Source organism: Megascapheus bottae, chromosome 12, assembly GCF_031878675.1.
Source record: "Megascapheus bottae isolate mThoBot1 chromosome 12, mThoBot2.hap1, whole genome shotgun sequence".
NCBI classification, from domain to species: Eukaryota; Metazoa; Chordata; class Mammalia; order Rodentia; family Geomyidae; genus Megascapheus; species Megascapheus bottae.
The window spans coordinates 34695927-34705140 of record NC_143520.1 but is presented as its reverse complement, the minus strand read 5'-3'; the positions used below and the strand labels follow the sequence as shown (position 1 = coordinate 34705140).

Sequence of the window (9214 nt, the reverse complement as noted above, 5' to 3'; positions counted from 1 at the left end):
ATGCATTGATCAAATGGCTCTAGGCCAAAATTAAACATGTCAAAACCTGAATTCGTAAGATTATTTTATTAAATTCATGGTTTCTTTACACATACTTTTTTATTTGTATTAAAAACTTGCTTGACCTTTTGCCATGTAGTTTTTGTTTATGTTATAAGATCAAACGATATAAGGATTTAAGCATTGCCCTATGAACATATAGTCTCAGCCAGGAGAAAGGTGGAAAAATGAGAATAATGAGGCTGGTATCAATATGGATTACATAGCAAAAACTTGTCTCAGAAACTTAAAGCCAAAATAAAAATCAATGAATTGTGCAGTAGTCACAATGGCATCTCCATTTGATCCAAGGTCACGGCAACTGTCATTATTTATATTTTTTATTTTATTTCATTTTATTTTATTTTTTGATGTCTTGTTGTTTGGAAGATCCAATGGGCAAGCTCGTAGGAGCTTGGGCCCATTGCCAACCCCTCTGGTACGTGTGTCATTTCTTTCATATGTTTCTTGCATACTTGCCATGTTAAGGCTTTAGATTATAGATATAGGGTGGCAGCACCATTTTAAGAGACCTGAAGATACCAACTTATAGAAAGGTGAGAATACAGCAAAACCTAGATACATAAGACCATATAGTATTAAACTAAATAAAAGGACCTCCAGGATATAGAAACAAAAACATGTATTGAGTGATTGTTGTCCTTAATGTACTATGTTATCTCTCATCTCTTTTGCTGTCCCTTGGTTATCTCATATTGTTACAATATTTTACCTTCTTATCTGATATATTGTATATATGCTTATTTGGCATTTGAAAAAGTGTAGGGAAAAACAAGATAAGGGGTGAGGGTGAGGGGAGGGGAATGGGGACCAAGACATGAGAAAGGATATCAATGTTTGTGAAGTAATGCACCTTCTACCTAGTGAAGTACCCCTTCTATTAATTACAATAAAATGTATATGAAAAAAAGGTAAGCACATGTCCTAGGAAATCACATGAAGTAAAAAGGAGAGCCTTGGGAAGAGGGGCTCGGTGTTAACTTGCTGCATCTTGCCAATGACCTTGAATGTGTCCTTAGTCTTTTAAAATCCATCACTGCAGGAATGTGATGGGACTGGGCGAGAAAAACTGTTGAGTATTACTTGCCGGGAAAAAAAAATGATTGAAGAAGAACACCCTGGAAAATTCTTCATTGGTGGGCTTTATACAGAAACAAATGAGAAAGCCTTGAAGCAGGATTTGGCAAATATGGACACATAGTGGAAGTACTTTAAATGAAAGATGGTGAAACAAGCAAATCAAGAAGATTTGCTTCTGGCACATTTGAAAGTCCAGCAGATGCTAAGGATGCAGCCAGAGATATGAATGGGAAGTCCTTAGATGGAAAAGCCATCAAGGTGGAACAAGCCACCAAACCGTAATTTGAAAGTGTTAGATGTGGACCCCTTCCACCTCCAAGAACCAGAGGTCCTCGCCAGCAGTCTCAGAAGAGAAAGAGGAAGAAATGGTGGAATTAGAAGACCTCCCTCATGTGGAGGACATATGGATGATGGAGGCTATTCCATGAACTTCAACATGAGTTCCTCCAGGGGACCTCTTCCAGGAAAAGAGGACCACCATCACCTAGTTTGAGGGTCCTCCTCCTTACAGATCTTCAACCTTCAGGACCTTTTTGCAGCAGCAGTGGAATGGGAGCGAGAGCCCCTGTATCACATGGAGGAGATAGTTATGAAGGCCCACCTCTAAGTGATGACCTGCCTTCACAAATAGATATTGGTCCCCAAGAAATGATTGGTATTCTACCAAGGACCGGTATTCAAGTAGAGATTTACCTAAGATCTCCAGACACAAGAGATCATGTATCACTACCAAGAGAGTATACTTCCCACAGTTATGGTCCTTACAGTTCACATAAGGTATCCATGAAGAGGCTGTCGTGATAGGGATGGATATAGTCTGGTTGGTGACTATTCAGATCATCCAAGTGGAGGCTCCTGCAGAGATTCATATGAGAGTTAAGGTAACTCACAGAGCGCTCCACCTACAAGAGGGCCCCTGACATCTTACGGTGGAAGCAGTCACTATGATGTTTTCAGTTGCTCACCAGACAGATATGGTGGACGTCGAGACCTTGACTCAAGCAGCTGAAATGATCTCTACTCAAGTAGTCGTGATCGGGTTGGTGGATGAGATTGAGGGCTTCCCCCTTCTATGGAAAGGGGGTACCCTCCTCCACACGATTCCTACAGCAGTTCAAGCTGCGGAGCCCCAAGAGGTGGTGGCCATGGAGAAAGGCAAGCTGATAGAGGGGTAGAGAGAAGCAGATACTAGAAACAAAACTTTGGACCCAAATCTCCATTAAAAAAAAACAAAAAAGTGGAAACTATTCCATCATAACCACCCAAGAACTACTAAAAGGAAAAAGAAATGTGTTGCCACTCTCCAGCAACACGGGAATGGGGAGAGATACACAGGACCAGCCTGAATTCCCCCGGAGCAGAGTGAGATGGTAAGTATTGATGAACCAGCCCTCCCCAAAATACCGGGGAAGAAAAAAACCACACTGAGTCAGGAGCAGTGCTGACCATGAGCATCAAATCTCTCCGCTGCTCTCTGCTGACCTCTCTTTATTGCATCAGGCAATTAGTTATACACTGTTGGGGTAAGAGAAGGTGGGAACTGGGAAGCTAGCCAATAGGAAGAGGGCCACCGTGCTACCACTAAGGGTCTGGGGCACACTTTTAGGTACTGGGCGGGACAAGTGCAGGAAAGCCTGCGAGACCTGCGCTGCTGCGAGACCCGCGAAGATGCGGGGGGCTCAATCGAGTCACCTTACACAAAGATGCCTTAGGAGAGGTATGCAAGGAGCAAATGCCTGGCCAAAGCCCTTCAATGGCTGCTGAGCCAGAATCAGGCCTCAGAGATGGAGGTCAGGCCCCAACAGAAATGGTGTTAGCTTTTAAAATTTTTCCTGATAAATTACCCTTCATAATTATTATGTTCTTGCAAAGGAAAACAGAAGTTAAAGATGTCTAATTGTATTTGTTATTACAAGTTGCTTTCAATAAGCAAATGTTAAGTGTGTTTAAGACTTGTGCTAGTGTCATAATTTTCCAATTTAAAGGCCACTTTCTATCTACTTTTCCCAGTAAGTGAGGCAAGCTATTTTCAGATCTTCTGCAAATCGCTAGATGTTCATTATTCTCCACTAGCTGATTCAGATCAGCTAGCTATTAGCAGGTGGTTGGGGACACTCCTCTTAGGAGTTCACTGAGTCTTCCAAATGTTTTCAATCTGAAAAAGGAGATCAAGCTGGGTGCAGTGGCTCACGCCTGTAATTCTTGCTACTCAGGATGCTGAGATCTGAGGATTGCAGTTCAAAGCCAGCCCTGGCACAAAAGGACCAGAGTCTCTTATCTTCAATTAACTTCTAGAAAAGAAAATGGGAAGTGGGGCTTGGCTCAAGGGTAGGGCGGTATCCTTGAGCTGAAGAGCTCAGGGACAGCGCCCAGGCCCAGTTCAAGCCCCACAAAAAAGAAAAAAAGAAAGAAAGAAAGAAAGAAAGAAAGAAAGAAAGAAAGAAAGAAAGAAAGAAAGAAAGAAAGAAAGAGAAACAGTAATATCAGATACCTATGTTACCAAAGTACAACTCACCTAGTAAACCCTCCAAAAAGAAACAAATGAAAAACGGATAATGCTGCACATATACTATGTTTTGATATTTTCTAAGGAATCTGCAAGAGCCTCCCTTCCCCTCCCCCAGTAAGACCATTTAATTGTGTGTTAAACAACTATAGAACACTAAATTTAAAAAAATTGCCAAAACCAAAAAAAAAAAATCAACCAAGTAATAAATTTCAAGACGGAAGAAGTTGGGGCTCAGGGAAAATGACAGAGGAAAAAAAAATGAAAGGGGAAGGAAAGGACATTAATATTTGGTAAAATTTCCTCTAGATCAAGATATGTATCTGTGGCCTAGGGAATATAAATGTGAATAAATATTCTGGTAATTAGTATGAAATACAAAATACAGAAGCAGTATAACTTAGAGGGAAAAACCCACAAATGGTAATATCAGTCTTTCAGATATAAAAATAATAGAGAAATTACTTCTGTGAATTCTAAAAAAGAGAGAAATGCAGTATTATCTAAGCATGAATTGTTTTTAATTTAATTTAATTTTGTTGTAAAGGTGAGGTACAGAGGGATTACAGTTACATAAGTAAAGTAATGAGTACACTTCTTATAGTAAACAACGGCAACATGTTCACAATGCTGTTTCCAGGGTAACAGGCTCTTTAGGGACAGATGGGAAAGATCATCTTTCATTTGAGAAAAAGGAGTTCAGTGAGGTCCAGGATGATGTATAATTAAAGAGCCTGTGGGATTCTTTCATATAAATTATAGTTCTTTCCACAAGTCTTTGATTTGTATTAAAAATTAGTGCTTCTAAGATTTTTATTCCTTGTCCAACAGAAATGCATCCTATGTAATACCAGTCAGCTGAGTTGGCAAATGAGTAAAATGAGTATTTGGGGAAGGAACAGCACCCCAACAAGAGCAATCCTCTAGAGAAGGTTACTGAACTCTGCCAAGAAGTGAGGGACTATTCAGGGCAAGATGTTAATGTTCCCCCAAAGCAGGTGCCCATATAGTGCAGACAGATGTTTAAATCATGTTGCTGGTCTACTGCACAGTCTCTTAGTCAGCACATCCCTTAACTGATTGTCTCATGTGACTCTGGTGTATGGTGTGGGGAGCTACTGTTACCTGTTGATATGTCAATACTAGAGAATGCATCATGGAGCTGAGTTAGTTACCTACTAATCTCACATCTTTTTGTAAGGTATATTAGAAAGAGACAAATGACCAACAAAGAAGAGGGTTTTTGAGGGAGGAGAAGAAGGAGGAGGAGAGAAAAGGGGAGAGGGTGAAGGAAGAGAAAGAGGAATGCTAAAGTGAAATTCAAACAGAACATGCAGACATAAATTTGAAAAGATAAAGTTGTTAACATAAATAAGGGAAATGGTTTTGAGGCATAGAAAATACGTTGTGTCACAGAGCAAGTGACAAAGGAAAAAGCTCACATTAAATTAATCTACAGAGATTCCACACCCCATGGAAAACATAATTTTTAAAATGGGAGAAAAATGATACAAACTTCAAAAGGAATATAATAATTCATTATAACATAGAAATCCTAAATTATACATACATAAAGGATAGTGCTATTCAAACATTCTTGGTTAGTTTCTATATAAATGCAAGTAACACTTTGATTATTAGTCTATTAGTTTTAAATTCAGTGTTTTAAATATTACTATTTAGTAATTTAATTTTTATATATCTACATTTTAACAAACTATTATAGTTTAATTGTTTTGACAAAACTTTTAACAAGTCACAGAACACTCAAAGTTTCCTTACTGATTATTGAAATTTCCTTCAAATAAATTTATGATTGCTATGTTCTCATTTTATAGACCTGATTACCATATAAATACAGGTCTAATTTTATTGAAAGTTCAAATATATAAATAAATTAGCTAGAATATAATCTTGGCAAATAACAATTTTTGTATATGAAATATGATAAGGGAGAAAATGCAAAAGAAAATAGGACAAAAATGCTTAGAATAAAAGTTTGATTATTTTGTTGGATGCATTAAAATAATGAATTTATTTTACTTCTTTGGCCTCAGGAGTATAAGTAATTATTCTTCTATGTGCATAATTCTTGGAATAAGATTTTGCATGTACATAAATTCATTGATATATTTACTTCATTTTTGTTGGTTAAATGGAAAGTCAGATGTCATGATTATAACAACACTCAGACATATACTTAGGTTCCTGGAAAAATTCTACTTAAAAAAGACATTAGATTCAGTACACATCTACATCAGGTCTTTCTAGAAAAACAAAATTAGATAATTGTAGCCACAGGATAGAATCTTCTTAAAGGAACAGAAGATCAAATCAGAACGTAAGTTTTCAACCTCATAAGAAAGTTCATTTCATTTGATTTTAAAAGACAAGAGCCTAATGACATTTTAAAAATATGATCCCAAATAATGGGATATACTGATGGAGGCATTTAATATAGTCTTACTTAATTTTATGAAACACTCTATAGTGACATTAATGAATTACCTGTGGATAAATGAAAATTAGCAGTAGTGCCAATATTAAAAGTTATTGATCTGTCAAGAGTATGAGTCCTGGGAGGATACAAAACACTTCTCCCAAGTCAGGGACTAGGCTGGCATATGGGGTATGACCAGTGAGATTGATGATCCAGTGCATCAATGTACCTAGTTGTCGGGTCTTTCCTGGACGTCTGGGAGGTGGGTAATATGGCAACAGAGCCCACGGATAATCCCGGGAACACAGACTCCTGAGACAAGACTCCAGGTGCAGATCTAACTTTATTTCAAAAACGTGTTTACTTAAATACAGATCAAGCAATGGCTGCCATGTCATACCAGCAGCAAATAAGGGACCTTCCTGAATGCGACCATTAGCCAATGGTGTCCTGATACACGACCCACTTACCAGGAGTTTCCAGGAGCTCCTGCTAGAGGTGGAAGCAGCCAGGGCCCTCAGGTTCCAGACTATTCATGCCACTGGGTGTGCCCAGGAGTGTATGTGCCTTTCGGCAAAGAATCACAGAAGCACAGATAGCAACCTGGGCTTCCATGACACCAGCTAGGAGGCCCCACACGTAGTTAATAATATTTCCCATGAGATTATTTTAGGGTATAGAAAGAACATTAAACACATAAAGAACCTGGGAAACAGACATACATAATCTTTGGAAATTTGATATATAATGGAATAAACAAAATATTGTAAAAATGAATCTTAATTGCTGAAATAAATTTAAAGACATAGGAAAAGTATACTGAATTCTAAAATCTATTACAGTCATTTGATTCATTAAACACAAGTTGCTTTATCTTGACACGGAGATTACAGAGACATTTATAGAATATTACTTTCATTTTTTTTAAAATTACCATATCATATTTTTGGTTGATCAGTGGTATTTTCTTTGATTTGTTATTCATTCTTTTTTTTCTTCAGAGTAATAACGTCTTGTAGCCTACCCACAATTTGACAGACTGACAGAGTGACTCACTGGTGGTAGAAGGCCACCAGTGAGTAAGCAAACAAAGAAAGTTCTGTCTCTGGATTCAAGTTCTAGTACTAGCAAATTTTTTTAAAACAAATAGTTCTGTATGAACATGGAATCAGAGTGAATCAAGAGATTATATAAATTTAAATAAATAATGTCTGAATATAGTCAACTATGCAAGTATAGAAGTGTTTATTAATTTTTTCTCCAATAATATCCACTCCAATTATTTTGTATTTTGACTTATAAGTTCAAGAGCTATAATCAGGATCAAAAGAAGGAACACAATGTGACTTCTCTTGCTGTGCTTAAAACCCAATAGAAAAAAAGGCAAAACTCAAATATAGTAATTTGAAGAAGCAGGAAATGTTTTGGCTCAAGCTGGGCATAGTGGCTCATTCCTGCAATCCTAGCTATTCAGGAGGCTGAGATCTGAGGACCATGGTTCAAAGCCAGCCAGAGCACTAAAGTCAGTAAGATGCCAATTAGCCACCAGAAAACCAGAAGTAGCATTGTGACTCCAGGGGTAGGACGGTAGCCTTGAGCTGAAGCGCTCAGGATAATGCCCAGGCCCAGAGTTTAAGTCCTAAAACTGACAAAAAGAAAAATGTTTTGGCTCAACTTTGTATGATGTCGTCGAGAAACAGAATCCATCAGGTGAAAGTGAGTGGACTTAGTCAGTTGAACAGATAAAAATGGATATTTGAGATGTCAGAGTCCATTTTGCATCAGTTCTGTATCAAGTAATGCATCATAGAATATATGAAGATCATAGTCATATCATGTCCCAGGTCAAACTGTTGAAGGGAGTCAGGTCCCAAGCTAAAAGTCTAGATTCTCAATTCAGTGTCTCTTCACAGGTTTTGCTGGGCATATCTTTATTCACTTCCTAATCAAAAACATGGAAAACACATTTCTATGCAACACTGTTAGTAACATTTGATAAAAGAAAGTTTGACTGCAAGTTTCTTTTTTCTCTTTGCATTTCTCAGAATTGTTTCCTTGATAAGTTGAGACAATGTATACAAAAGCAGTTCGCATATTTACTGAAAAATTCTACATGCAAGTCATTGTTAATAAAACAGTAATCTAGAAGCGAACATCTCAAATAGAATATGTGCAGCTACCTTTCACTTGAGTGAATATGTTACTGCAAGAGGAGAAATACTTCCTGAACTAGGACATCATAATTTGGGAATTGAAATTTCAGCCTCACCAGCAAGTATTCTGATGGCAGGGACCATCTTGTGCTATGGACTCTCTGGGAAATAGAAATAAAAATAGCCCTTATCTTACTGTAATTTAAAAATGAAAAGATATTTTAATGTACTTAGCAATTTATCATTGAACTAATTACTAAAGTTTGTTGATATTTATTATTTGTGTTTTTGTTTATCAATTGAGAATAGACATCCAGTTAGCTCCAGAAGAGGTGGGAGGAGAATGTCCCTATTCCTAACATCATTTTAAGGCATTAATGAACAAATACAACATTGAGAAGATTATCATTACAAAGCTGAGCCAAAAGAGGTGTATCACCAAAAGTTCACAACAGAAAGAGTGTACAGATGTATCTCAATTTGTAATCAGATTCTTTCCCAATAAACCTAACATATATTAAAATAGTTCAAGTAAATACATGTATTTAATTCATCTAACTCTAATTAATACAATTAACATAACACTATGATTAACTGGGAACTCAGGTTCACTTATTTCTACTAAGAAAAACGAAAGAATGTCTTTAACATGTATTAAGTAGCCCAAGTAAAAATTAAAGTTCATGAACTGAAATGCAGTTTCCATTGAAGATGCTACTTTCTAAATACCATAAAATGAAAACAAAAATTTAGCCCACTGTAATAATTCCAGGGTCATCAATATAGGACAAAGGAAAACTGTCCAAGAAAGAAATCTGGCTGTTCACAAGTAGAAATTTAGTATATGTTAGACAGGGCCTATAGTTTGCTACAGTTCTTGGCAATATTCAAAAGTCACCCTGTTCAATTCCTAGCATCCTAAGTGCCATAGCCTATAGGCACTCCAGTTTGTGAACAAAGAAATTGAAGTTTTAA

At 37.2% G+C, this 9214-nt stretch overlaps 1 pseudogene; it reads left to right on the top strand.

Moving 5' to 3' along the window:
- Positions 1-1159: 1159 nt before the first annotated feature.
- Positions 1160-2332, top strand: LOC150056418 (RNA-binding motif protein, X chromosome-like; annotated as a pseudogene).
- Positions 2333-9214: the final 6882 nt, after the last annotated feature.